The sequence below is a fragment of the Strix aluco genome, chromosome 4 (genome assembly GCF_031877795.1).
Source record: "Strix aluco isolate bStrAlu1 chromosome 4, bStrAlu1.hap1, whole genome shotgun sequence".
Taxonomy (NCBI): domain Eukaryota; kingdom Metazoa; phylum Chordata; class Aves; order Strigiformes; family Strigidae; genus Strix; species Strix aluco.
This window is the reverse complement of record NC_133934.1, coordinates 62,423,926-62,450,137: the sequence shown is the minus strand read 5'-3', so window position 1 is coordinate 62,450,137 and position 26,212 is coordinate 62,423,926. Positions and strand designations below refer to the sequence as shown.

At 42.9% G+C, this 26,212-nt stretch overlaps 1 protein-coding gene across 1 annotated transcript in view; it reads left to right on the top strand.

Annotated features, from left to right (window-relative positions):
- Positions 1–26,212, top strand: part of ADGRL3 (adhesion G protein-coupled receptor L3) — a 514,763-nt gene that overhangs the window by 372,979 nt on the left and 115,572 nt on the right. The window lies entirely within an intron of this gene.

The following is a 26,212-nucleotide window of genomic DNA, read 5'->3' as shown; positions in this document are numbered from 1 at the left end:
TTGGCCCCTGAGCAAGCATCCAGGCTGGTGCACCTCCCTTACACCTCCCTTGGCTCCTTTTAATTAGGTTGTCAATATTCGGGTAGGATATCAAAATGACCAGTTTGTCCTTCTTGGAATGGGTAATAGCAAAGCTAAAATCAAACAGGTATAGGAAGGGTTTCTTGGTCAGCTCCAGAAATGTGTATGAACATCAAACACAGGGAATGTTGTGGAAAAAGAGAAGGGGAGGAAGAGGACAGCCAAAACGTGTTAACAGGGAGATACACTATAGCCTAGATGGGGTTTTTCCTTCACCCTACTCTCCAAAGGGTGCTACGGTGGCAGAAAGGGTACAGGATTGACCTCTGTAGTGATTGTCGCCATTCTGCCCAAACACTGTAAGGCTGCAAGTATGTGTTTTTGTGTGCACATGTTTCTCTTAAGTGCTCACGATTGAAAAATGTAACGTGTTAATGAAAGATTAATCTGGATAGGCGCACTGTCATTATGTGGTATGAAGAAAGCTGTCTTCTAAACTCACTTTGTTATCCGTCTCTGATAATCTGGGAGACAGAAAAACCTTTGTGTCCGTGAATTGCAGCTGCAACTTCAAACCCTGCTCCTCCAAATGGCCCAAGGACTTTGTGGGCTAAATGAAAGCATAATGTTAATGTTCTTGGCGTGAAAGGCTCCCTTAGTTTTGAGTGAGCTTTTCCACCAGCATCTATGTGGCTAGATCTGTAACTTGATCAGTAAATGTTTGCTGGGTTTTTTCCCTTTTTAAGTGTGAATGTGTGTTTTCTTAGCTGATGCAGTAACAAAAACTAAGGAATTGACTCTTGCTGCACAGAAGCAGCCTCAGTATTATTATTCCTTAGTGGGTTCTCTTGCATCTCTGCAAGATGCAACCATATGCTGGGTGGTGGAGCTTGGTTGTGAGGATGCTGGATTCATACTCCTCTCTCTAAATCTGGTCTTGTTGTGAGTCAGGCTGGTCATGTACATCTGCTGGCAGTCTGCAACCTCCATTCAGCTTTGAGTGAACTACCCTGAGATTTGACATGTGCATTTGAGATCATCAGCTTATTCTAAGCCACTTGACAACCTCCAGTTCTGTGGTAAAATTTAGTACATTGCTTTATAGCAGAGCACTCCAGTAAGGCAGAGAAAGTTACAACTTCCGGGACCTTCTTGCTTTGTCTTTGATGTTGGATGTGATGATTCAGAGCTTCGTTAGAATAGGTCAATGTAAATCCTTGCTGTGGAGTCTGGAGCAGCCTATGGAAGACTCACGGACACTGGAACAGCAGCAGCCAAAGAAGCTATGCCTTGCTTTCTCCAAGATAAGAGCTAAAGACTGCCAGAAACTTCAGTGATCTGCCGTTCGTGAGGGCATAGCTACCTCTGCAAGATGAATGGCATTGCCACTAGGAGCAGGGCAAAGTGGGTCAGGAAGAAAGGTTGCAGCACTTGCAGAGAAGCTAAAATGGAGTTTATCCAACATAAACTGCTACATTAACTGCATCCACTAGGGCTTCCACCCCCCCCACCCCAGTTGAGAGATCTTAAAGAAAGGGCTGCTCAGGGTGGAAGGACTGATATTACTGCTGCTACATACTGGTGAAAGGACTTGAATCCCTTGTGTAACTTAATAGGAGAGGGCCAGGGAGGCAGCCAGATCTGAAGGCATCAGTCTATTAGCTGGTGACTAGGGGATGTTAAAAACATAGTAATTGGTACTGTCTCCTGGGGGAAGAGCAAGGTTTTCCTCTGGCCCTGGGATCTGGGACGTGTAGCTCTATTTATGCATCTGTTGACTCATTTTCAGCCTCAGTGCCCAAAATCCATTAGAGTGTTGTAATAAATATTTTTTTTTTCTAAGTATGTGAGGGTTATGAAGTTTTTTTGTTTAGTAGCGTTTTCTGACACCTTAGGACATGCTCAGGTCATGTTCCAAACTTCATCCCATAAGCACAAGAGCTGTTTTAAACAGAGGCAAAAGCACCTCTGTCCTGAAGCTTTCGTTGATTCTCCACATTTCCAATAGCTGGAACTCTTTAAAAAGAAGAGCAGCATTATGACAGTCATCATAAACCACTAATGCTTTTGGCTGTTGCTTTGATGCTCTTTATTTCCCTTCTGCATTCCCCCTCGCACTGAGCTGAACACCAGGTGCAGGTCAATGTTGCACTTAGTGTGGCAAAAAGAAACCACTGGACAATTTTAATTGTAATAAATGTAAATAGAGCCAGGGTAGGGATATAAAAGCATCTTTCCTTCCTGTATTATTAAAAAACAATACAGCTTTAGTGCTCCAGTGGGTCTACGCAGTTGCAATTCTCATATGGCAGATTTATTTGTAACTGCCTCTTCCTTCTCCTTTTTAAAAATTTTATCACTGGTGACATTTACACACATTGTTTATGCATGCAGGGCATTTTTACCTGCCTTGCAGAGTCCTGGTGCTAGTAGTGAATAGAGTATAAACTTCAGTAGTTTACTAGTACATTAGTGTCATCATGCATTACAGGGTAATTACTCTGAACCACTGCTCTGTACAGTAACACAGTAATGACACTGTAAATCACTTAATAGAAATGAGGCCCTGAATCAGCATTTTTTATCAAGATACTTCTTGTTTCCCCACCCCCTTTTTAATTTGAGGGTGCTTTAAAATTACTTCCCATTAACCATTATTTATACACTTCCTCTCAGTCTAATGATCCGGACGTGATTACATGATTTTTACACAACTGTTTACACCATCCATATGCAGAATAATTTCAGGGGTAGCAGAGACCTCTGGTTGTGATCTCATAGACTTAATATTAAACCTGTGTTTAAAAATGGAACGCTGGTTACTGACAGTAGCAAAGAGTTTCATAGATGAAGGTGATGCTGATACTCTGGCTTAGAACAGGATTTTATGGAATTATCATATATAGCAATAAATTAAATTTAGTGTTTGGACTCAAATTCTGCCAGGTACTAAAACAGCAAATAAATGAATTAAACTCACTGAATCCACACACTAAAACTATATAGAAGCAGATTTTAGCGTATATGTGGAATCATATTAAACGTGAAATATATGCCAGGTGTTTAAAGCTAGGCAGTCTGAGGAGCTCTCCTCCCCTGTTGAACTAGTGTTTTGCAAAGGTTTCCTTGAAAGTTGAAGCTCAGGGAGTAGTTGTCTTGGAGATTGATACGCTTGAAGTCAATACATTTCCAAAACATGAATTGATAAGCAAAACTGTGTGTTGGTCCCCAGTTCTAGAAATAAACAGCAAATAGAGGAGGGATGGGACGTTCTCACCCTCTGTGCAGATTTCTCTAGCCAGGGAGGTTGTTTTGGCCCCAGTTAAGGCACTGTGGGTTTTTTTTCCTGTAAACCTCAGTTGTGAGATTCAGCCTCCATAGATGCAGAATCTCTCGCTACCACTCAGGAAGCATGACAGGGAGTCAAGCCAGAGGTTTTGTTGGTTTTCCCTCCTGTCTGCTCCAGCTCAGTGGTGTGTCCCTTTGTGCTTTCTTCCTTCAAAAGCTGGAGCCATTCTGCCATTTTTCTCCCCCTTTGAATTTGCAATGCCAGCGGGAGAATTGTTCCTGAACGTCAGCAGCACTGCAAAGTCTTATTACCAAAAATAGACCAGGTTTTTGGATACACACATTCTGGGTCTTTTTTTCCCTTTTCTCTCCCAAAGGTCGCAGAAGGGGTCGATGGCTTTGCAGATGATGTGGGAGGATTTGACAGCTGGACCCATTGCACAGCCCAGGTCCTCCTTACCAGGTCCAGAGAAAAGGGACCACTGGGCAGCGAGGCCCAGTGGCACTCCTTGCCTTAATTCAAGCTGACACACAGGGTCATGCGTCCCATGCTCGCCAGGCCCTGAGACACCAGCTCTCCTTCCTCTCCCTCCCTGGGTTCAGTGCTGCAAGAAAGGTGCTCTTCAGGAGTCCCTGCTCTGAACCGATGGTGGCCAGACAACTCCTGTTTCCAGGTTTTTTCATTTTCTGCCTGAGTTCCCTGGGAAAGCCATTCCCTCAGCTCAAGAGTCCTTTACAGTGTCCTGCTGCTTGTCTCCCATGTCCCGCTTTTACTTATCCTGCTCCTTCCCTTTAGAGTTAGTTACAGCTATATGTTTCCAGCTTCTTAGGGCGATATTATTTTCCTGCCATCCTTCATGTGGGAGAGTCCAAGGGAGAGGCTAATTCGATGTCTTTGAGTCAAGACAGGACCATGCACTGGATGCTGGTTGTGGTCCCCCATGCTCGGGATCCTCATTCTCTTTTTTCCCTATGTAATGCTGAAGTGCTATATAGTGTTCTGCTTTTCCTCAGTCATGTACAGAGTTTTCTTCTTTGCTTTTGCTCAGCTTTTTTTTCCCAAATATGACTGCTCTCAGGCCTTCCCCTTCACGACTGCGCTGAGCCCACCAAAGGATCTCACTCCCTCCGACATGGCGTGTGAGTGGTCATTGCAGCAAGCCAACAACACACATGCAATATTTTCCCATCCCATGTGGCTTTCCAGTCAAGCAGAGTGTATAAGGCATGCAGGTAACTGGTGTTGCACCTGTCGGATGACTGTTCAGCGTACCTGCACAGTCAGTGGAAAGGTTTTGCAATGACTATAAGCTTTGCATGTACTGTGAATTTTCAGCTGCCTTGTTTAGAAGAAGTCTGCACAGATTTGTTTGTTGGGTTGCTTTGCTGTTTGTTTCTTTTTTATTTGAACTTTGCTTTTTGTCATGATGAGCAAGTTCATTTGAAGCCCTCAGCCTCCAGGCTGGAGATGAGTCTTCCAACAGCTCAGCATGGCAACAGGGTGGGTTTTGGGCAGTGTGGTAGGTGTGCACGCAGAAATGCTTTACCAGGTATGGAGCTTGTTTGAGTTGTGAAGACGGTGGAGGGGTGAGCTCAGATACAAGGATGCATAGCTTTTCTCGGTCTTGTCCAGAGCTCTCCAAAAATCTGTCGTTGTGGCTCAGATCCGTACCAAAGCATTCACCTTCCTGGACTACACTGATTTCCCTGAAGCAGGCAGCTGCTTTGAATGTGGGCCATGCTCCATATTTATTAATTCCTCATTAGGTAGCATGGGTGGTGATAACTAGTATCATAGCTGGAGTAGCCAGAGCTCCTGGAAATCTTGCAGCCAGCCTGCAGTCCTCCTGTTTGCTTGTTATCATCAGCGAGGTCCCACTTTATGTCCTGTAGCTATCCATAGTCAGAAAGAGTTAATTGCATGCCATTCGCCGTTTTATTTTTTACTATGGTGTTGAACTGTTGCTCTTATTTCTTTGGAATGTGTGTTTTCATTGCAGAGGGGCACCTCAGGGCATTGCTGTTTATTTATAAGATAACAACATTCACTCTAGCAGAAAGCTGGGAGCTAACAAAGTCTCTCAAGGAGGAGTGCTAAATCCTGTATGGTGGTGGAACTGTTCACAGTATTTACACCTGAAAATATTTAAGGATTTTGGGGAGTGGGGGGAACAGTCTGAGTGATGTTTAACACCGTTTCCATTATTCCTAGTCATCTAAAAAAAAAAATAAATAAATTCTTAACTAGCTTTTTGTGCCAGCTAGCTGCTGCCTTGTAAAGTTTTGCTATGAAAATCAGGATGAACTGTGATTTAAAGATGCCTTGAAATGTTATTCTTTGTAGGCTGTTTGAAGCTACCATACAACCTGATAAGCTCAAAATGGACATAGACATCCACCCAGGAGATTTTTTTGACAGTGGGTTTCATTTTCTGCTGTAGTAAGTTGTGCTGCTTTGCCATCAGCGGTGGAAGTTTTCACCCAGCTGACAGTGGCAACAGCTGGAAAGCAGAGTCAGCTATGGTGGTGCACCCTCAAGCATCACTAATCTAAAGTGAATGTCCTATTAACAGCTTGAAAAAAAGCTGTTGAACCAATTCAACATGGAAAAAAGAGCATAGTGATGTATACAGCATGAGACCCTTCTCAAATTTTTTTTTTTTCCTCTTTTCTGCCAGACTAATTTTTGCCTACACTTCTCTTTCTGAAATATTTATAGGGCAAATAAGTGTTTTAAATGAGCAGATGGGGGAGACATAAGACAAGCTGTTAAATTAATAAACATGTGTGGTGCTTTATCAGTAAGGGAGCCCATTTTGGCATTTCTTCTGGATGATTTGTATGGCCTATCACCATTGCACCTGGTGCAGGGACAAGAAATGGGCACTTAATAACCAAACAATGTGCAAACTCCTTCCATTATAACTTCATTATGTCAGATATAATCGTCTATAACTAGATGTCAAATACATAATTTATGTCCAGCTTCCCTGTGGAATAGTGGCCATATGAATGAATGACCCCATTAATGGGAAGGAGCTTTTACTGTAACTTTTCTCCTCCTGGTACATGGTCCATTTTGTCATCTGGTATTAATTCTGAATCATTTCAGGGCTGCAGAAAAATGCCTGTTATATTTATATTTGTGTAGTGGGAGAAGATGGCAAATAAATCATATGAGAGATCAAATTTCAGGTCCACTGATTTCCTAAGCCATATGCCTGTTTAAAAGAGAATAGGATTGGTCTGCACTGCTTTGATTGAGAGGCATAACTAGCCTTCATTTTACCTGTCCAAAGACATTAAAAAGGCGTACAATGTGAGGTGACACTTCCTACGGAAGCCCTCTGCCACAGAGCTTAGCCACTGGAAAGTCTTTACCTGCCACTGCAGCCATGGTGCTTGCATCCTTTGCTGTATGTTCCATCTTCTCTCATGTTATGTCATATGGTGCCTATTTATAGAAGTGCTCCGTGACATATGTGAATTGTGTCACCATCACCTGGAAGGATGGAGGATAGGGCAACAATGTTTTTCTAGAGGAGTCCTTTGAAAACATACACGTGTGTTAGATCAGGACATAGGATCCCAGTTGTTCCGTGCAGGGCCTGTGGAGTGGATATTCACAAATGAAATAGGTACAAATTCAGAGGATTAGGTTGGTGAGTGTCCCTTTACGAAATACCTTTTATACATTTTCATGATCTAATTTTTTTAATATATGACCTTGTGGGGTTAAAACCCTGGTGTAAAGCAACTCTAAAGCTGAGAAGATGGTTTGTTAGTAATACAGCTAGGAAGCTGCCTCCGATATAGCACTTTTGGTATATTATTGGTATATTGTTACTTAATGAGAAAACGTGTTTTATTCTGTTGCAGCTACAGGGATAATATTTGTTTTATTCTTCCTCAAGTATAAATCTGGGTGAAAAATTATCCAGTTAACACCATTTATAATAGTAGATGACTTTTTAGTGTCTGATAGAGTTTTCCATTGGTAGTACAAAACTATTTTAAGACTAGATATTGAAAGGTATGTTTACCTAACAAAATATTAAGGTTTCCTGGACTTGTGACTTGGATTTCTGAGTGACATGTGTGCTAACATATTTACGGTGGTGGAATATCATGTTACATCTATAGCATCTTGTCCTGGCAAATACTTTCTTTATTCTTTTCATTTTCTGTGGTTGTTATTTTTCACTGTGTATATAATGTATTTAAAGAAAGCAGTTCACCCTTACAAAACAAATGTAAAAAATGTGTTCTGGTTTAAGACAAGTTAGGAAAAGCAATGGATAAAAACCTGGACTATTCAGTGGTGTAGTCTGGCTGCCTTCCAATAAAATGCTGAAGTATCTTACTACTCAATGAGCAAGTTTAGTGTGTTCTCATCGAAGTTCATCAGACTTAAGCTGTGCATTTCTAGAAAGGCAGGCAGCCGATTTCCCATACAAGCAAATCATGTTAGGCTCAGACATACTGCTGTTGACAGCACTGAGTCAAAGAGTTTTGTATTCATTTGATGGCTTTTCAGCTGTGCAGTGGGATTTTCTGTAGGTAAGCAGGTTTTTTACAGTGCTTGGCTCTTGGATTCGTCTTGGGTTGAACCAGAAATTGTTGAAAATGAGAGATTTCCACCAGTCAGTGGGCTGATGCTTTCTAAAACCTTTGGGTTTAGAGCCTGCTTTGGCCCTTGACTTTCCTTAAAGCAGATTGTTGAATTTTGATTCTTCCCTTTGTGTGTTGTTTGTTACAGAGGCATCCTAGTGATGTGATATAATCCATTCAGAGGGAAATTTATGCCCGTGAATTGGGTACCTCACTCTTGAAAGGCACTTTTGGAAATCCCAGCCTTAATAAATGCATACTAAATACTGATTTACAGATAAACATGGAGCCTTGTTGCTAAGATTGTAACTTGGCTCCCTCATAAGAGGCCTCATGATTTAAGCCTTCCAGCCAAGTATATTTGGCTTGATACTTGCAATACTTGCTCAGAAGACAAGGACCGATACCCTTTAGCTCCAAATAGTTTGTTATTTTCTGCAGATTGGCTCGATGTAGTTCATTCTCCTTAAAAACTTGCAAGAAGCAGTGTTTAAAAGATCTTGATTGTCTTTGAGAAGAGATACTAAGGTTGGTTAAATGTAATTATAAGTGTTAGAGGGAGAGCATGAATGAGGATGCAACAGCCATGGGGCTGTTGGCCAAGGAGCTTTCAGGGATGGAGAGAACCAGCTAGACTTGGGGCAGGAAGACTTTGCCCTTACCCAGCTGAGGATGTTGTTCTTTTTGCAGATACAGTACACGAGGAGTCTTATAGAGGGTTCTACATGAAGCATGTTAATTTGTAGCAAGGATATCCCTTGTTTCATTGCAGCTGTTTTTTGGTGAAAATTGCTTGTTCATTTTTCATTAAAAAATGACCGCGATTATGGATGCTGTCATGGCAGTCTTCCCTTTAGATTTTCTCTAAGTTCTGGTTTCATCTTTATTTCATTAGGAGTGCTGCTTTGCGCAGACGTGTGTGTGTGTGTGCATGTCTGTATTATGCCCACAAATTTAGTAGTAGACATGCAGCAAAATAATACTGTTACTGAGTAAACAATTACATTTCATTTTCTGGAATAAAAGGGAATGTGTGCCCATAAATCTTCTTCTAAGTAATCTGCGTTGGAGAGTAAAAAGAAGATGAGGTTTCTAAATTCACGAAGGCTCTTCACGGTGGAATCCTGTGTGCCGCTGAAGTGTAACAAGCTTATTTATATTTTATTGTGCTTCTAGATCAGGCTGCATTATTATGGGCTGCATTCCCCTGACACTATAGCTGTTGCTAAGGAAGAGGTACATTATGTTAATATTTTGTGATCATAACTATGCAAGCTGGGTTCTGTACATTGAAGAAGTTAAGGGGGGGAAAAAGTGAAGTTAATGCACCATTTTGATTAGAGCCTCTGCAGATTGTCGCTCACATCTAGAGACAAAAAGTAAGCTTGAATTTGAGAAGAATTCACTCAGAAAAAGGGAGAAAACCAAACAATTGAAAGAATATGTTCACTGAACTTTAAAATTGCTCAGCAGTAGGAATCTGGAACCAGTGCTGCTAAGACGGAATCTGGCAGAAGCAAACTGAATGCTTTTACCAGACACATTCAGGAAAGAATTTCTCAGCCTTCTTGTGCCTTAATGTGGTTTTGATCATGTAAACAGAGCATTCATCCTTAATTCCTATTTCCTGACCATTTCCAGTGCTGGTGTCTATTATGTGATTTCAGTACCTTCTGATTCATTTAGGTTGGTTCACTAAGAGCCTACAATCAAGTAGGAGCCAGCACAATACATAAAGTAAAATGGCAACATAATGCATTAGCTTCAGTGTATGGAGTCAAATAAGGCCAGAGTCACGAGCAAGATACTGATGTCCATGCTGGTTATTTAAAAAAATACACTCTACAGACTGTATTGATGAGTATTATAAAAATGTTTACACAACAAATAAAATAAACAAGGAAGGATCTTGGCATTCCTCCTAAAGGAATGTTCTGAACTGAGTTTCCCCTTTCAAAACTGTTTTGTCATTAATACTGCTGCCAAGGCATGAAGCAGCCACAGAGAGGGAGGACTGGATGGGTAGGAGCTCATCTCAATTCTGGCATGCCTTGCACCTAGCTGATTCGACCAGGACGGTATCCTCAGGAGTATCCAGGGTTATCATGGCCATTACACCTGAGAACAGAAAATTTTTACCTCTTATTACTACCTCTCCCACTTTCAAACATTCAGTGCACCAGAGCTGGGTTTGCACCTGGATTGGGTACAGTGAGGATTATCCCCTCTTAATCTCAGCTCCTAAATTGGGAGGTGTGGAGCAAGCAGCCCGCCCAGCTGAGGTCAGTCCTGTTTGCTGGATCCCTGGCAAGCTGCGTCTCTCAAGCAGGGCTGGGGCTTGCCAGCATCCTAACACTGTTAGTGTTGTTTAACATCAGCTTCAGCCTCTGACCCTGCCATGATGAGCAGAGCCACTTTTTCTCCCTTCTTCTGTCCTCTCCCTCCTCACTGTCCTTTTTGCTCAAACCTTGTACAATGGGTTCTCTGACCCTTAACAGGTCTTTAGGAAAGTTAGTATTACATTTTTCTATTCAAGGCTGTAATAATTCATGTTATACCTCATTGTGCACACTTCATCATAAAATCCAACGAGAAGCTAAGGTGCCTGGCCTGGGAAGTGTCACTCGCTTGGGCAAATTAAATATAGTGTGAGACAAAAGCGGGATGGAGGGTGGGAGGGAAAGGAGTAGTCAGCCCTGGGAGGCAGTGGGTACTTCATACTGGAGGTGTGTGTTGTAAAGAGGAAAATGGGAAGAATAGTGATGAGCTACCAGGATGTGGATTGGGGATGAGGTCAAGGGGAGAGAAGTACCAGAGGGTAAAGACAGGCTGCATGGTTTGGACAGAGAGGATTGGCATGGAGGGCTTGTTGGGCAAGCCACACAGCTTAGAGTAGAGGAAGGCAAGATGAGATTGAAAGGATGGGAAAGAAAAAATCTTTTTTTAAAGAATACTTTTATGTAACATATAGAGAGATTTAAAATCCTTTAGCTTCGGACAGTTGAGACTTTCACTGCCTCTAGCAACTATGCACAGACTAATCACCTAACATTGATATTGCTGGTTTCCTACCCCAGGCACCCATTCCTGCTTGCTTCCTTCTTCCCAGCTTTTGCACCGAGTTGCTGCAATTCAACAGCAAAACTCCGGAGATTTCGTTGAGCATCATTAACCACTCCTAACCTGCTCTCTTGTCAGTTACATAGAGCTCAAACCAAACGTCAAGAGAAGCCCAGTGTACTCATCCATATTTTTAACCTGTTGAGGTCTCCTTTTCAGCCTGGCCACACAGACCTTCAGCTCTTGTCCTTTTCAGATCGGCGTAGCTGTGCCTGCTTGTTTTCAAGGCCGTGGGCAGAGATGTTCAAAGTCCTTGGCCTTTCTGTAATCTAACCCATGGTTTTAAGAAGTGTGTGCCCCCTTATAGCCTAAGGTTTGTGTTTATCTTTAAAGCACGTTGCTCCTCCACATTGTGTTTGGCTAAATAACTGCAGCTTGGTGTAGATATTTCGCATAGAAACTGACAGGGTTGACATTGTGAGTGTTTTGCGATCATTTGTTTAATTAGCTGAAGCTCTCTGGGGAGAAGTTTATGAAATCACATACTCCCAAAGTCTAATTTAAATCTGTTTTGCTTTTTTTTTGATGGACAGCTCATAATGCAAAGCATTAAAAAAGGTACAAGTGAATGGAAAGCAACAAAACCCCTTCTGTTAATGGGCAGTGCCTCAGTAACAAACTCACCCAAATACAGAAAGGAAATTACATTGGGTAAAATGACCTACAAGAGGGGAAATTGGAATTAAGTCTGCGCAGCTGTCTTGTCTTTTTTCTTTTTTTTTTTTTTTAACCTGTACTTCCCCTCTGTTTTCTTTTAGTGCAGTGCTTAATTAAGCTTCTCCTTTGTTTGGAGGTTAATTCCTTTTCTAATCTACAGCTATTTTTACAAAGGTGTTCATTACTGGAGCGAAAAAAGGCTGGAGACTGGAGAGTGGCAGATGCTGAGCCATATTTAGTGGGAAGGGATTTTTTGCTGACAGTGAAATCTCAAGGCCCCGCTTTCAGATGCAGGGCTTCTGTGTCAGCTCTCCTCTGCTTTCTGTGAAATGGCTCCTGGGAGGGAGCTGAAATTTCTTCCATAGCTGTCCTGTTTGATCACTTATGGCACTTACTTAGAGCCCTTTGTGCACCGCAGACCCTGAAAGTCCCATCTGACTCTGTAGAGACCACTGGTTCCTTTTCTGATACTTACCTGCCCATTGAAATCACTGAGAAATTAAGCTCCTAAATATTTAATGAGATCCGACTTGATCTTCGTGAGTCCCTATGGAGCAGTGAGCTCCTGCATGCATGGCCACAGTGTGCCCTCGTTGCTCAAGGTAGGCTCTCCTGCTTGCTGACATAGCAGTGCTTGGGGTACCTGAAGTCTCTGGTACTTTGCTGTAGCATTTGTAGAACATGCAGAGCACACATTAATCATATAAAAGTATTTATGTTGCAAGAAGCTGGGGTAGCAATGCTAAATTTTGCTGCTGAGCTGCAGTGCCGGGGAGCGGACAGCACTGATAGAGCAGGGGCTGGCTTGTCACAGGGTTGTCAATCTGTCTCTCTTGCATGTCGTGCTTGCCCTTGGAAATGGAAATGAACACAAGAGCAAGAGCTAAAACAGCTTTTAGAGGAATAAAACTTGTGGAAAACCCAAAGGAATGACAAAATGCCCCAGTAGTTAAAAGCAGGACCCCTCTTAGTTGGCATAGTCCTTTTAGGAGTAATGTGGTGGGCCACATCTCCAGGCACTGTTCTGCCCATGCTGTTCTTCACCATCCCATGGCATGGTATTAATAAAGGGTCACTCCTTCCAAACAATGGGAAAATTTGGGCATGACCTAGGAGCCATTGCTTGTCATCTGAAGACCAGATTTCATTGTTATGTTTCCTTGTTCTGGTTATGTGATTAGTCATTTCAAGCATTCACACATGTATCTAGTTTCTATAGAAAATGAATTTTAACTGTGGCACCCTCTAACCTTGGGGCTATTTACTTCACATACTACTCTAAGAAATGGGAAATGGTCTTTTTGGTTCTGTAGAAGCTCTAGGTTTATGGGAAAAGAGAAAAAGCAATTGTGGAGCTGGTTGGTTATTGCTGACACAGCATAATTAATGTGCAAATATTTCTGAAATCAGCAACTAATGACAGAAATACACGTCCTATCCTTTCCACACAGAAAATAAATGGAATTATACTTTAAAGTACTTTTTGTTTGTTGTGCTCTCTAGGCACTGTTGTTGGTAACCTACACACATGGGTAATACATTTTGCACTTTTTCTTTTTTCAGAAGAATTCATAAGATGAGAAGTGGCAGCAACGGCTCTAGGAGTATTGAGTTTTGCAATCAGTAGCTAGTGAAATTAGCATATTCCTTATGTTTTGTTTGCACAAATTAGATCCAGAAAACATGGTCCCAGAGGTGTGGTTATGGATTTGAAGAGAACACTGGCATGGAAAGGAGGGAAAGCATGTTAGCACAAAGCATTTTACCCCCATTCGTAGCTGGCTCAAAGCTATAAGTCTTGCAAAAATTCAATAGAAGTAGAAAAGCAGAAAAATGTGGGAGGAAAGACAACATAGGAGAAAACAAAGAGCTGTGTGCACAGCTAATTAGTACAGATTGCATTCAGCAGTGCAAGAGGTGCTGGGAGGATACTGAGCATATTATATCAGTAGCAAGGATGGAGGAACAGAGGTGCATGCCAAGCAAGTTAGGTTCTCCCACCCCCTGAAATTGCATCTTTGAGTGTTTCCAAACATAAAGGTTGCTTTTCTGAGGTAAGATTCCTGTCCAAAATACTTTCTCAGTGCTGGGCTGCTTTAAGAGATAGTAGTGCCTGTCCCTCCTGCCATGGTAGGTTGGCCTGGTAGCATCCCTCTCTGGTAGCTCACACTCAAAGAGTGCAAGTAGGTTCAGGCCAAATAGCAAAGCACTTGTGTTGCTGCAAGCACTGCTGTTTGGGACTCTGAATGGATTTTGAACAGATGTACAGACTCACACCCAGCATGCCTGGAAAGGACTGTTCCTCAACCAGGCAGTGCCAGATCAAAAACACTTGTCAAATACCTGTCTCCTGACTGCCCTCGGGCCTAGAGGTTGATGCAAGGTGAGGACAGGTTGCATCCATGAGTTTCAAATCTGGGTGTTTGGCCACTGCATCTTGTGAGGGGACTGAGCTTTAGTTTCTGGCTACCTGGTGGTGTTTGAAGTGTATCCACCACCTGGCACCTCCCTATTTCAAGGACAGCAGGATGGGGTAAGACCAAGCATCCATCTATGGCTTGCTAGAAAAGGCAGGGCAGAAGGGGCTCCTAGTGAAGTGCCCAAGCTACAGTTACAGTCCTGGATTTTTTTCTCTAGGCAAATCCCGTCTGGGATGTGGTGGTATTTCTAGGCTGTTTTTCTGATCCACACTTCCAGCCCAATCCCCACCATATTGTCTATGTAGAGCCTCATACCAGAGGCATTGACCACCTCTGGAGTGGTGCAACATGGGGAAGAGAGTGGTCTGTGAGCACCTCAGCCTTCAAGTTGTTATTTGGATATGCAGCAAAACCAGCCTCTGCCCCAAAATCCTCACCCCCCAGAGGGCCTCGGTATATAAACTAGCATTTCTCGGACTCCAACACCAAATAGATGTAAGTAATGAGCAGCTTTTATTGACCGTAATTGCATTTGAATTAACTAGATGCCTGTGTAGTTGGTGGCTCCTGCAGCCTGACATCTCTCCTGCAGCACTGGAAACCTCATTGCTTTGTCTCGCAACAGTTCCTATGCCAGGAAGCTTCAGAGGGCACAGCTCTCTTGGCATAACTCTAAAATAACTTGGCAAGTAAGCTTCAGAGGCTTAAACTTTTGCCCCAGCTGGGATACATAATGATCTAGCTACCTGCACTCTTTGATCTTCCCTTTGTTCTCTGATTTTCACAGAGTTATCATTTGTTCACACACCCAAAAAAAAGGAGGGGGGGAGGGAATAGAAGGGGAAAAAAGGAAGAGGATTGGAAACACTCCCTGCAATTTGCAGGCAGGACTGAGATGCAGCCTTGGCTCTGCTCTTTGTGTCCTCAGGGTGGTAGTGCAGCTATTGCTTCCCCGTGCCTTGCTGGCTGGCAGGGAGAAGGAGGCACATCGTACATTTAATTTGCTGCTTAGAGGTTTGTTTTAACCTGCAACCCTGTATTTAAATGACATGGATGCATCTGCTCGTGTGCTTTGTTTCCTGAAGCTGTGTCAGGGCTGGTGGGGCGAGGTCCGAAGGGGGCATTTTTGTGATACCGTGCTAGATGAGAGGGTTTGGAGTCGGGGACCGCAAGTCAATGTCAGATCAACAAGGATTAGCGCAAATCTCTTCTGCCACTCTTGCAGCCTCAGGAGATGGGGCAGGACTTCTGTGGGCAGCTGGCTAAAGCTACATGGGTGAAGAATAAAGAAAAAAATATATGGGGAACTTTTACTAATTCCAAAGATTTTTTTTTTTTCTCTGTGTCCACTTAAAGTCTGATGCAGTTTATCAGAAATCTTTGAAGAAGCTAATATTACCAACTGGATAGCTGGCAGTTACCTATACAGCACTTTTCAAAAGGCAAAAGTACTTCACACAGTTACAGCAACAGCCCCAAGCAAGGGTGAACCACAGCCATCCCCAGCGTAGTTATTTAGGCTGTATCCCTCAATACTTCTTTTGTCCTTAAATTTCTTTTGTCAGGGTTTGTTCCTAACGCTGGTGTGCTGCTATTCTGAAAAGTGTGGTATTATAGGAGAAGATAATCACATAGTGGGATTTAAGCTGTTGCAGAAGGGAGTGTAGTACATGATCCACTTAAAATGATGAGTATAGCTAGAAGTCGCAGAATTTTACAGTGCACAAACTGTAATATACTTCAGGTCATCCGTCTTTAGCAGGAGGGGTTCAAATCTGTGGAGCTTTTCAGCCTTCATCTATGAAATCTCTTTAGCGCTTGGGTTTTTCATTTGGCTTTCTACTCTATTTGATTGTGGCCATGTTTGAATAATGTCAGAGCGGAAATTGGTTTTATTGGACTTAATTTTGTCCACAGCAAGATGTATGTTGCCTTGAAATATGATGTAATTCCCAAGCAGAAGAAGATGGGCTTCTCTTCAAGTCAGACCTCGGCTCTGGTGTCTTGGGTTTTAACACACCAGGCTGCAAAGTAGCAGGAAATTGTGGAAATTGCAAGGTGGAAGTGGGTTTAAACGGCAGTAATCTCTACTCTTGCTTCATGGAGAGAGCTGCAAATTGCTACTCTCTCTTGGCTCTTGTCCTGATGCAGGTTGTTGCTCTGCTTTTGTTTGATGGTATTTCACCTTTTCTTTAAGTGGAAAAGGTAAATTATAGGGAAAAGAAAGTTATATAGCACTGTGGGGAAAAAAAAGGATCTGTCCAAACACCTATATTGTTGGATGTGGCTAACTTCTCAGATAGGAAAAACTTCTTCCAAGTGTGGATGCCCACAGAGATACTGGCTGTGAATGAGGAATAGCTGAAGTCTTTGATTGAATGCGGTTGATTGAAAAAAAAACCAAGGAAACATGATGCAAAATCTCCAAAAGCCCTGAAATCATTCATGGCTCTTCCAGCAGCCATGTTCCAGGTTGAAGCCTCCCAGCTGCCACACTTTTGTCTTAAAAACCAAAGCAGTAATCTTGGCCATGTGAAAAACTATTTAAGCAAAAAAAAAAAAAAAAAAGGTGTTGCTCACATTTTCTGGTTGCTATGGTTTTTGGAGACTGTGGTATTCACTGCGTTCTAGATGTCAAATAGAGACACTGCTAATTTCACCTGGAAAAGTAGTAGGATTTTCTCTTCTTTTTAAAGTGAAGATTTTGTCTGTTTGTTCTCAACCTACAGTTTCTGGGGGGCTGCCCGTTGGTTTATGGGTTTTGTGCGCGTGCATGCAGAAATGACACTGAATAAGATCAATAGTGAGTCTGTTGGTTTCTGATTAATAATGCTGGGGTTTAACTGGAGTAGCTTTGTAGTAACTCAATGCAGTGAATGCCCATATCAAAGATAAAGGGTAGTGAGCCAATTTTTGGCTAGGACTCACTGCTTTCTCAGCAGGCAGATTCAGCAGTTATACAGTGAGACCAATCTGACAGCGACACAAACCCCAGAGCCTGAGTTTTTGGCACAGGGGCTGGAACGGTACCAGCTAGTTCCCGCAGAGGTCAGAGCAGATGATGCCACAATGCCTTCTTGCTTTAAAAGTCTGTGAACCAGTGCAAGAAGTAGAATCTCCATTTATATTTTGAAGACGGATGGTTTATTCAAGTGTGGATACTGTAATGGCATTACGGTGGGCTGCGTTATCCTTGCTGGATCCTTCCAGCTTTGGCTGGAAATTAAATTTCCCCTTGCCTCCTCTTAGCAGTACTTGGGATTTGGTGCATTTTTGAACTGTGGATATATTCAGCTTCAAAGGGATTTTGCATCTGCACGTGGGAATAACTGTCCTGTCATAATGACTGTGGCCTTAAAATTTGCCATTAACTAAAATAAGAAGATTGTCTCATAGCTGCACGCACATTTTATGAAGATGTTTCTCTTACCCTACACAGTGTTTTGAGGGGAAAAAATTTATAACTAGGATCCAGGAGAGGCTGTGTAAGTCAGAACATGGTTTGTTTGCTCTGTGTTCAATCTTTCCTTGAGCCCAGCGCAGTTTGTCACTAATCCAGCTGGATTTGAGCTTCAAGCTGTAATGTACCAACAGAAATGTATAGTGGGGTACAGGTCTTACCGGGTGAGAAATGTGAGAGAAAGAGGCTGTCCCAGCACAGAATTGCAACTGGGAATTATGTTCCTCCTCCCTTTCTCGAAAGAGATCCTGGTGGTTGCACACCACTTTAAATAGGAAAAATTTGGAGCAGGGGTGGAGGGAAACACAACTTACTGGACATGAAGTAGTACATATACCTGCGTGTTTTCTGAACTGCAGAAAACAGTGTGGATAATAAATTAATTTCGTTTTTAGTTTTGCTGAATATTCCTTTTCTCTGCTAAAAGACGCATTTTCTTTTGTTTTTGACACCTGTAGCCATTTGCCGCACCAGTGGAAATGGAGGGTAAAAATATCCCTATGATAATTCGGTAGTACTTTACATCAACTGTGCCGTCACTTTGCACAGGCATAAAAATGACTAGATGAGGTACAGAAAATCAGTCTGTAAATCCGTAAAAATCGTGGGTTTTCCGCATCTACTGATTTTCCATTGTCTGTATTCATTAACAGAGAGCAAAATGGATGAATTAGTGCTCAGTTCCAGGCAGCTGTTCATCTAACTTCCCCAAGCTGCACATGCTGAGGGTGTTTAGGATATTTTCACTTGTAAAGAAATCAAAAAAATCCCCAGCGTCTGTTATCTCTCCCTCTTTCTGTGTAGACTTCAAAGGCCAGGGAGTTCACTGCTGCATTTTGTGCTTCCCTGAAGCCTGGCTCTGATCACGTGGCCACCTTCAAACAAAGATTTCATACCGAAGAATGGCTTTTCCAGGGATCCTTCCACTTTCCGAATGGTTCCCAGACCTCAGCCACCAACAATTCTGTTGGGGTGTACATTTTCTATTAAGAACAGCCTGGGAGGTGCTGAGCTCCGCTTGCTGTGTTGGTCCTGCTGGAGTGTGTGCAAAAATTAAGTTGATGACAGGGGATTTTTGGACTTGGAAGAGCAGTGGGAAAGCTTTGAGCCCACTGTGACAAAGTAGTAAAAGGACCTCAACTGGCATCTGTCACTTACTGAGAGGTAGTAAACCTTGATTTTTTTGGTTTGGTTTTTTTTTTTTTTTGAGAAGCCATCATACTCATCCTGCATGTTTACAAGGATGGGGAAGGCTGTGGATTAGGCAGCCTTTGGAAAGAGATCTGTAGATTCATAGCCCATGGCGAGAAGGGATTTGGAGAAGGGTTGGGAGTGTCCCACTGCCCCAGGCGCAGCTGGAGGAAGAAGCCAGGAACCCAGGCAAAGGCCAGCTCACACACAAGGACCTGGTGTGTGCTGGAAGGAGGGTGGAAAGAAGCTATACATGATTTCAGAAGGAAGCATTCGCCTTTATCCTTTGGCCTAAACCACATTGGAGAGCAGCGAGACGAGCAGCCTTGCCAGCAGAGCTGAACACGAGGGGCCGTCTTGGACAGGAGACCGAGGAGACGCAGTCAGGAGAGGGACAGATGCTTGGATCCGCCTGGAAAACACAATTGAGTAATTTGGGGTACGGATGGCATGTCAGAGAGAAAGGCTGCATAGATTATTAATACGGTGGGTGGCTTTCTTGGGAAGGGGACTTCTGAAGCTGTTACTTTTCTCCCTTTCTGTGGCTCATTGCTGCTGATTACAAGAGGAAACGAGGATTATTATCGATATTAGCTATTTAGACACTAGAGATAACTCACAGTGCTGAAAACTGAACTTCTCTCTGATTAAAATTTAATTGCTCCCAAGCTTCCACTAGTTACTTGCATTAAGTTTCAACACCATCGGAAAGTGCTCATCAACCAGTGTTGGATTTAACAGGAATTTGGCAGATGTTAGTGAAGTGCTGGAGGAAATCCAAACCACAAGATCTGCGGCATATCATATGTTTGAAAATTTGTTGGCAGCTGAAAGAACTATCACAAACCTGGAAATAGCAAGAACTGGTCACAGATCTGTTCTCATCAAACAGCCAAAAGGTTGGATTGTCACCTCCAGCACCTGGAAGACCAGCACAGGTCATGAAGTGCTGTGTGTCAAGTGTCTGAGTGAGGTGTAAAAGCAGCAGATATTATATTATTGGCTTTTAGAGTGCTCTATGTGAGGAACATTGGTATCTCCATGGAAATCTTCAGGGGGAAGAAAAAAAAAAAAAGCAGTCTGTTCTGAGGCAATTTAGCAAATTAGCTGTGTTTTATAAAACTTGGGTTTTCATCACAGATTTTCCTTCCTCTTGAGGACATTTATTCAGAAACAGGGTCCTTGTTCGCTAAGAGACTAATTTATTTCTGTTACATATTTCCTTCCTATTGCTCTCTGTCTGTGGCGTTGTAATCTTCAGCACTGCTTAGCTTTTTGTCAGCAGGATCTACTCCTGGTGCAAGGAGAGGACAAAGACAAATAGCTAACAAGGTTTGATAAAGCTTGATCCATTTTTTCATAAGTATATAAAAAAAGCACTTAGCTTTATATCAACGTAGCAGTATGTAGTATTATGATAGCCTCAACAGCTGTAGCACAGTGAGACTGCAGAGGGAGAAGATGCCTCTTTTAGACAAACAGGAGCTGAATTAAAATTTAGGATGGTATAAGTCCTTTTCAAAGACATGCTTAGTTGTGTTTAAAAAGAAATATAACGCACTTCATAATTTAGTATCTGTCATGTTTTAATGCATGCAAGTATCTTGACAGTGGTTGTGGCAGAAGCTTGTATGGAAAAAAATAAATCTCACCTTAAGCTTTTTTCAAATGAAACATGTTTGGTGGAGTTAGTGCAAAAGATTAAGTCTGATTTACCCCTTGTTGGGACTGGACTGATGGGCACAGAGATAGAGCAAGACCTGCCTTGTGCTACTGCAGCACTTGATCCCTTATATACAATTTCATTTCTTCTCTAGTATATAGCAAAATGCATTTCATATGCTCTCATCCTTTTTAATGTGACCTGGGGTCAGCAGATCTCTGTTGCTAGGTAGACACTGCTTGTGAGAGATGCTGGATCCCTGTGTTAATCCTGTCTCATCCTTTGGTGCTGATCTGGCTTTTTTTCATCTCTTGTGGAGAATGTGAGTGAATGAGGGTTTAAAAGTTTGGGTCTGTGGCTGGGAAATGAGTGCAGCCCATGCTAGGCTCTTAAGCATTGGTTTAAATAACCTTAAGCATAGGCTTAAAAGCAGTACTGAATTGGGGACTATATGCTGCCATGCTCTGCCTGTCAGGTTAACAAGTTTAGTATGTGGTAGTCTGTTTCCTTAAGGTATGTCTTGTATTATTACTAATACTTAATACAGTTTTTATAGAAAAAAGGCAAATCAAAATACTTCAAAAAGTATCAATCCCTTTCAGTTCCAGATACAAAACCCATCAGTGCTTCATTTAACATAGTATTTTCTGAAGTTTTACAAACTGTTGTGCAAAGTAATTCAGAAATACATGGGTAGAAATTCTATTTCCAGCAGTGAAAATTGTTCAAAAGCTGATAAGAAAGGAGATTTTTTTTTTTTTTTGGAGCACCAAAGACGATCAATTTGGAACTTGAACAGTGACGTGGGAGGCAGAAGGTACATGTAGGCTGGCATGGGGCTCTTTGCCAGTGAGTGGGGAGAAATAGGGCAGCACAGGCTTTCTTCAGGTTTTTTAGAGCAAATATGAAGCAGATGTTCTTTAGCCCTAAGACACTGCTCTAACCACGAGCACTAATCTAACCTGACTGTAATAAAGGCTGGCCCTGCTTCTAATTCTGTCCAGAAAATGCAAAGAGACGTGTACAGAGATAGCAAACCATGGGAGAGATTTCAGCCATCTTGAGCTATTTAAAGTGTGATGGGCTAAACCATTGGGTTCCCTCTGCCATTAAGGGAGAGGGGCACCTCCAGACTGAGGTTCAGAAGAGCACACGCCAGAATTGAGCATTCCTGTAGATGCGTGAAGAGGATGTTTGTGGTTTACTGGAAATTAAAGGTATTTGAGGTGTGATGTAAATACAGCAGTCAGTGCTTGCCATGGTGCACTCAGGATTTCCCAATTAGCTTGAGTGAAATAGGGGCCTTATTCTTTCAAGGCTTTCTTGGATCTGGCCTCATATGTGCAACATCATTAGATTGGACTCCCAGGCCAGTACTGAGCCTGTGCTATGGGAAGATGAAATTCAGAGGGAAAGTAAGACTGAGACCCCTAAATAACCTGATACTGAAAAAGCCAGTGCTCTTTTAAGGCAGTGGGAGATAGTGCTTTCTTAGTAATTTTAAAAATCAGGCCACTTGTTCAGAGACTAGTATTAGGATCCTGTTTATGAAAGTCTTGACCTAAATGTCTTATCCATTGTGTCTGCATCTTTTTTTTTCCTATGGGAAAACTAATGAAGTGGAAAAATTAAGGAAAAGGGAAGTCTGCAAAGTCCTGCTTGACACACTCTTAAGGGTACAGCCTGCACAGGACTCAATCCGTACTGCTGGGTACAGCCATTCCTCTTGCATCCCTCCCTGCCGTTTTGCTCTCACTGGGGCAATGTTTTTCTAAATATTCGGAGCCCAAAGAATTTTCTTTACTTGGTTAGGACTGTAACATTTCGAAGGGACTAATTTCAAACAACAAAAGAGCCTAAAATTGTGCCTGATTCGTGAGCTCCTTCACTGACCCATGGAGCAGGAGCTCCCTGAGGAGCATACATTTGACTTTCTCTCTCTTGGCACATCTCTGCCACAACGTGATGCTCTCAGGGCAGCGTTTGGATAACTGCCCCACTTTTCAAGGTCTGAAACACTTTTCTAGCTCTCCGTAGCTCTTTCCATCCTTGGCCTACCAGCCTGGGAATAAAATGGGCCTTTCTTTACCCAAGAGCTCGTGGAAGATGGCTATGATGTGTCAGGTGTGCGATGGCATAGTCTTCGCCAACACCTCATGCTACCTTCAGCATCGTAGGCCTGGAATAAATATCCATCTACTCTTTCTGCAGCCTAAAGCTTCTCTGCATGAATGTGATAAGACAGATCCTTATCTGTGTCTCTTGCTGACTGCCCAAATGATGGGCCGTGTTCACAAAATCATTACCTATCATCATTCGTGCCATTACCATGTGCTAGCTGTGCATCTGCTGCAGCTTGCCTAACCTTAGCTGCCAAGGATGGTGTGGACTGAATACATACTTCACAGAGAAAACTGAGGATGCCCTGCAACAAGGAAGGTTTAAACAGGGCTTTGCTGTGCTCCCATCTTGCTGCGTGGCAGGGTGAGACAGGCAATGTGGCAAATTCTGCTGACACAGCTGTTACATTGTTAGCAATCAGTTGGAAAGTTTTGTAGCCTATTAAGGATGCCCTTGGCTTCAAGTTGGGTTATTAAAGGATTGAGTGTCTCCCAATTTACTTTTTTTTCTAGTATGCTCTCTTATTGTTGGCAAAACCAGGTCTTTGCCTACAGTTCTGATAGACCACACCTAACTTAAAGAAGGTCAAATCACAAACATTTCTATGGGTATCAATTTTGGTTTCATTTGCCTTTTTTAAAAAATCGCTTTTAAAAATCGCTTTTAAAGAATATCAATTGTATTGAGACAGGTGTTTCAAGTGCAGATCTTCTATCACGTCCTTTTTCATGTGCTGTTTGATCAGATGCGGTTAACTCTAATTGTAATTTGTTTTGTGGAGGAAGAAGAGTATATACAAATATATACACACAAACACAGCTGTTTCATCTAGCGGTTCTGGGGGTGGGGAAATGAGTGTTGTTTCCACCCTGCAATCAGACTTTAGCACTACCCCGCTGGTTATGGCTCTCCAAAGGTGGAGAAAGTGGTAATTCAGCAAATATTATCATTGGGATATAACACATCAGCCAGAAAGAAGGCTCTTTTTCTCCCTTCCCTGTACCCTGCTGCGTTGAGTTCTGCAGAAGGAAAGATGTTGATAAATATTAGAAAATGCCTGGGATATTATGAGCTTAATTTGCACTTGGTGCTCAAGTGGGCTTCCTTTGGTCCATTAGACCCTTACCTGGAGTACGAAAAGGTTTGTCAGGAGAATTTGAGATGTGTGCTGGGGATCCGCAGCCCTGGGAAGAAGGGCCCTATGGGTACCCCTCCTGCACAGATGCACCTAGGAAAAGCAAAAAGCAATTTATAAAACCCCGTGGCTCTAACAGAGCAGCTGAGCCTTGGCATTCCCAGGGGGTCTGCAAGCAAACAAGGGACGAGACCTGGCTTGAACAGAAAATACCACTGAAGCTGATCCAGGTCTTTGTTGGGCTGACCCAGTTGCCAGGTCTGCCCTGCAGCCATGACAGCACTGGGGAATGAGTTCGTGGGCAAGTGATGGTGGTGGTGAGCTCCTGCCATGGTGAAGTCATGGAGCTGCTGCACATCTGCTCCATCATTGTCATGCCCTCTGGGCATGGTCGCTGCAGGGTTAGAAGGAAGTGATTTCCCATTCCTCTCAGGTCTAATTTTTTCCCTCTCCAATAGGATAACCCTAAGTGGCAACATCCTGCATCTCCAAGGTATCCTTCATCCCAAGGTAATCCTTAAAATAAATTATAAATGAGAGCTGAAGGCACCACCCCACACTGTAAATTGTGGCCACTGGACTTGTGACAGGAAAGGGGGAGGGAAGATCAGATGTCAAGTCAAGGAGGTATCCAAAATTATTGGCATCGGGAGTATCCTTGGTTTTGGAGTTAAGAGAACAGAGAGCTGAGAGGCAGGCCTGAGGCTGAGGAGAGATCCAAGTCAGGATGTGTTTGCCGGTAGAGGCTCTTCTGGGAAAGGAAAGCAAATGGAAAACAATGGAGAAATAAAACTGGAAGAAGCAGCTCGTTATTCAAGGGGAAGATATAGAAGTGGTTTATAGGCAATGACAGGTGAGACAGGCAGGGGTAAGTTTTGGAACTGACCCGGGATGAGGAAAAGAGCTAAAAATAGTGATTTAAGATCCCCTTTAGTGGAGGTGAGCCAGCACCATGCCCAGAGAGCTGTAATGCAGGTTCCACATGAATGAGATTTTATTCAAAGTGCAGGAAGACAAATCTGGATAAGAGGGAGATTGGGGGATTTCTAAATGTTAGTCTGAAATTTCAGCAGGGATCCTATCACCTCTGAGGGCTCGGCCTCACTGGCGCAATATTTCTGTTGGCTGATGAAGGCAATCTAACACTGCATTTCCCACTTGGAGGATCCCTACAGAGAAATTGTCTCTGAAAGGAAAACGTTCAGTGGCACTGGCTTAGCTCGTACTGCTTTCATCCACCCTGTTTGGGCCTTTAAGATTTAGATACTATCAAAAAGGAAAAAGCTATCTAGAAAGGCCTAACTTAATATTAATTGTAGGAGGAAGGATTATTAAGTCAGGTTGGTCCTTGCGCTTAGCTTCATTCTCATTTACACCCTCTGCATCCTCTTTTCCTTGTTCCCCAGCTCTAGTCTGTCTCATTCAACATGCTCTCAGGCTGGCCTGTGTCAGTTCCACCATGATTTTGTTTTTCATTTAGGCAAACACCACAGCGTGGACTTGCCTCTGCTTGACAGAAAGGGACACGTAATTTTCTGTTATGTTGTTATCAGAGTCCTGCACGCTTCAGCTGGCAAACAGATTGTCAAACATCCTTGAACAATATTTGCTCAGAGTACAAGAGAGAGAAGAAATCTAATATCTGCTTTTAGATTCAGTTCCTCCTTTATGTGTTTTATTTGGTTTTCTTTGCACACACTTAAAATTTCCTTTCTATTAGACCATATTCAACCTAAATTGCTTAGTGCGATTTGTTATCCAGTGAGTGCTTGCTCATGTTTAAAGTTGGCTGGATTGAGAGCTGATGTTTTCTCCTTATCTCCAGCCCTGTCCCTCAGTGGTGGTGAATGTCAGTGAGTAGTAGCTCTCATAGAATCATAGAATGGTTTGGGTTGGAAGGGACCTTAAAGATTATCTAGTTCCAACCCCCCTGCCACAGGCAGGAACACCTTCCACTAGACCAGGTTTCTCAAAGCCCCGTCCAACCTGGCCTTGAACACTTCCAGGGAGGGGACATCCACAACTTCTCTGGGCAACCTGTGCCAGTGTCTCACCACCCTCACAATACAGAATTTCTTCCTTACGTGTAATCTAAACCTTCCTTCTTTCAGTTTAAAACCATTACCCCTTCATCCGATCCCTACACTCCCTGATGAAAGTCCCTCCCCATCTTTCCTGTAGGCCCCCCTTGAAGTACTGGAAGGCTGCTATAAGGTCTCCCTGGAGCCTTCTCTTCACTGGGCTGAACCCCAACTCTCTCAGCCTGTCCTCATAAGGGAGGTGCTCCAGACCCCTGATAATCTTTGTGGCCTCCTCTGGACCTGCTTGAGCAGGTCCATGTCCTTGTTATACTGAGGGCCCTACGGCTGGACACAGTACTACGGGTAGGATCTCACCAGAGCAGAGTAAAGGGGAGAATCACCTCCCTTGACCTGCTGGCCACACTTCTCTTGATGAAGCCCAGGGTACAGTTGGCTTTCTGGGCTGTGAGTGTCCATTACTGGCTCATAGTCCTCCAAGTCCTT